The 4077-nt window shown below is 46.8% G+C and overlaps 1 protein-coding gene across 1 annotated transcript in view; it reads right to left on the reverse strand.

Moving 5' to 3' along the window:
• DGKD (diacylglycerol kinase delta) overlaps window positions 1-4077 on the reverse strand; it is a 122630-nt gene that overhangs the window by 108632 nt on the left and 9921 nt on the right. The window lies entirely within an intron of this gene.

Below are 4077 nucleotides of genomic sequence, written 5' to 3' on the forward strand. Positions count from 1 at the left end.
AAAAAAAAAAAAAAAAAAAAAGAAACAATTTATAACTCCACTAATCCACAATGGTTGAGATTACCAAGCACCCCTGAAAAGCCTGTTGGCTGTGTTTTTAACACAGGACTATCTGTATGGCTTAATAAGCAGATGCCAGCTCAGAAGAGTAGCCCTCCGCAACCAGGGGTGCTGGGGCAGCTGCATAGCCACACAGAAAAAGATGAAGCTGCAACTCCACCTCACACCATGCACAAAATATAACCCAAGAGGGATCAAAGACCAAATGTAAGAGGTGAAACTGCAAAACTAATGGAAGAACAAAAGCATAACCTTGACAGTGGATATGTCAATGGTTTTTTATACATAACACAAAAAGCACAAGCAACAGAAGAAAAACCAAACCGGATTCCATCAATATTTAAAACTTTTGGCTCAGCGCCTATGGCTCAAGTGGCTAAGGTGCAAGCCATATAGACCTAAGGTGACAGGTTCGAATCCAGCCTGGGCCCGCCAAAGATGGCTGCAACCAAAAAACAGCCAGGCGTTGTGACGGGCGCCTGTGGTCCCAGCTACTTGGGAGGCTGAGGCAGGAGACTCACTTGAGACCAGGAGTTGGAGGTTGCTGTGAGCTGTGATGTCATAGCACTCTACCCAGGGGGACAGCTTGAGGCTCTGTCTCAAAAAAAAAAGAAAATTTTAAACTTTTGTGCCTCAACGGACACTAGGAAGAGAGGGAAAAAAGGTAACTTACAGTATGAGAGAAAATACTTGCAAATCATGCATCTAATAAACTATTTACAATTCAACAACAAAAAGCCAAATTTAAAAATGGGCCAAGGACATGAATAGACATTTCTCAAAAAAATATACACAGATAGCCAGGCGCAGTGGCTCACACCTGTAATCCCAGCGCTTTGGGAGGCCAAGGCAGGTGAATTGCCTGAGCCCACAGGTCTCCCAGAGGGAGACCCCAGTCTCTAAAAACAGCCGGGCGTTGTGGCAAGGCGCCTGTAGTCCCAGCTACTAGGGAGGCTGAGGCAAGAGAATCACTTGAGCCCAAGAGTTAGGGAGTTAGAGGTTGCTGTGAGCTCTGACACCATGGCACTCTCCTGGGGGTGACAAAATGAGACTATGTCTCAAAAAATATACGTATATCTATGTATACACAAATGACCAACAAGCACATAAAAAGATGCTCCACATCATTGGTCACAGAGGAAACACAAATCAATATCTCATAATGAGATACATCTTCACCACCTCTAGAATGGCCATAATTTAAAAAAAAAAAAAAAGGAAAATGTTGCCAGTTTCTCAGTCAGGTAAACAAAGCATTACCCAGCAACTCCACTCACAGGCATATACCCAAAAGAACTGACAGCAGGCATTCCAACAGTAACTGTACGTGAACGCGCACAGCAGCTCTACCCAGAATAGCCGGAAGGCAGAAGCAACTCAGGCATCCTTCAGCAGACAGACGGACACACTCAGTGTCTCCCCGCAATGGAACAGGAGGCGGTCATCCAACAGAAATGCAGCCTGACGCAGGGCCGCGCAAGCAGAGAGGCCCTGGAGACGCTGAGCTCCCCGAGAGACACCAGGTTCCGTTTATACAAAATATCCAAAATAGGCGAATCCATGGAGATGGAAGGCTGAATAGTGGCTGCTAGGAAGAGGGAGAAGGGGAAGAGGGAGAAATAATGGGAGGGAAATTTCCATGGGGAGATAAAAAAGTTCTAGAAAGAGATAGTGGGTACGGTGGCACAACACTGTTAATATCACTGAATTGTAAAATGATAAACTTAAAAGAAAAGGAGGGGGCCTTCTTTTATCTTTCCATAACAACAAAGCACCTTCACCAGAGGATGAGAGTCAAGCCATCCTGGAAGTAGGGGGACACCTCCCCTTTCATGGCCATGACTTGGCACCCTTCACCCTTAGACACAGCAGAGCACGGCCAGCAGAAGTAGACAGCAGGTGATCTCGAAACACTGACCACACAAGAACAAACAGTCCTGCACAGAGGGACACAGAAAATGGGGCCACTGTCCACCCACTTCTCACAGGAATGAGAGCAAGGGAAGAGCCTGCCCACAGCAACAGGACACAGCCTCAGGCCTGTGGCTGACCACCGTGCGGCCAGCCCCAGAGGGCACTTGGAGTTTCTTCCAGCAGCCAAGTGCATAGCTAATGGCAGTTCAAACCCACAGACTGGTGAACACCATTCAAGGAACAATAAAGCAAAAAGGGGGGTCTGGAAGGCTGAGAAAAAATATGCAATGAAGTACATGCACATATCTGAAATGAATTATTACAGAAAACAGAAGATCATTTTAGAAAATTGATTCTTATTAGTAAGATGCAGGAAGACACAGCCTGTATTAAAAAATTAAAATTAAGAAGTTTTTTAAGGACAGAGAGCACCAAAATGAGAAAAGGATGAAATTAAAAGACAACAGGCTAAAATGTAGTCCACGATTAGAAGAGGAGGCAGAAATAATCAGACTGTGGCACACTTAAAATCCACCTGGAAGGGGCTAAAGGGAAAATGCATACTGCAGAAAAAGCCCCTGGTGGAAAAAGACAAAACTGAGGCTCACAGGATGCTGCGCGATAAAGGGGACAGGAGAAAATACTGACAGAAAACTTCAGGGACAGAGTGGTGAGAGGACAGATTAGCTAACCCATAGATAGTGAGAAGCACAAAATAAATGGAGATGCAGCATCCCGCATCCAGGGTATGTCCCCCAAACGTCAACCTCAAGTCTGAGACCTCTCACTTCCAATTCAAAGGAAATACAGAGGATAAAGGAATGATGTAAAAGAAACCATGAGGAAACAATCACACAAATCCAAAAAGAGAGATTTTACAGGACAACTGCCCTTGTCTCTCTTCAAGACGTTGGTATCAGAGGGGCACGGGGAATGGTCACCAGAGAGGCCAGTGGAGGGAGCTGCTCTCAGTTAAGAAACTAAAGAAATACAATCACCAAACACCATGCACATAATAATCTGATTGGCACCTGTTCCCAAAGGAGCCATAAAAGACACTGTGGGGCGCCACCCACAGCACAATGGTTACGGCGCCAGCCACATATACCCAGGCTGGAGGGTTCGAACCCGGCCTGGGCCAGCTAGGCAACAATGACAACTGCAACAAAAAAGTAGCTGGGTGTTGTGGCGGCACCTGTAGCCCCAGCTCCTTGGGAGGCGGAGGCACCAGTCTGAAGTTGCTGTAAGGTGAAATGCCCCGGCACTTGGCGTCTTTCTCACTACGTTGCTCACATGGCAACATACTGAGACTGTCTAAAAAAAAAAAATAAAAGACATTTTTGGTTCAATTGGAGAAATCTAAAGCTGGTATTGGTATGGTTATGGGAAAATATCCTTACTTGTGGGAGATGTATGCTGAGGTGTTGTTCAGGGGTAACTGTCACACTGGTCTGGGTGCTCACCTTCGTGGGCTCCTGTGCAGCCCCTCCTCTATCCCTCTCCTCCCTTACCTGTCCTTCCTTCTCTGACTCCTCCTCCTCCACTGCCCACTTCCTACAAACCAATGGCTCCAGCACCCGCCCAGGGCCCGATCCATTGCACACTATCCTTGCTCTCAGGCTCACCCACCCCCACTGCTGTCACAGGACAATTTGATGGCCAAGTCAAATGGAGAGAAGAGGCACGATCTGGATCAGTGAGACGTAGGTGGCTTCCTGGCACCCAGACAAGTTGCCTAACTGCTGAGTCCATTTCACTCACCAGGTAAACTGAGGTAGCTAAGAATAATAGCATTCAGGATCGCACACAAAGCTAAGGGAAAGCAAAATCCCCAAAGCTGAGTATTTATCTCAGAGAAACATTCCACCAACCAGCTGTCAGAGGGGCCACAAATCCCCTCCTGCCCAACACCCACACCAAACCATCACCAATTTCTCACGGTGTCACTTTCCAAGTATCTCTCAAATCCAACTAATTCCTAGCCCAAGCTGCCATCATCTCTCACCACATTGGGTTGCCCAGCATCCACTCAGGCAACTGCAACACAGTCAGAGCCTCTTTCCAACCCAGATCTGATTATGCCATTCTGCTTACTAAAATCTT

Source organism: Otolemur garnettii, unplaced genomic scaffold (genome assembly GCF_000181295.1).
Source record: "Otolemur garnettii isolate 467f Iridium unplaced genomic scaffold, OtoGar3 scaffold00013, whole genome shotgun sequence".
Taxonomy (NCBI): Eukaryota; Metazoa; Chordata; class Mammalia; order Primates; family Galagidae; genus Otolemur; species Otolemur garnettii.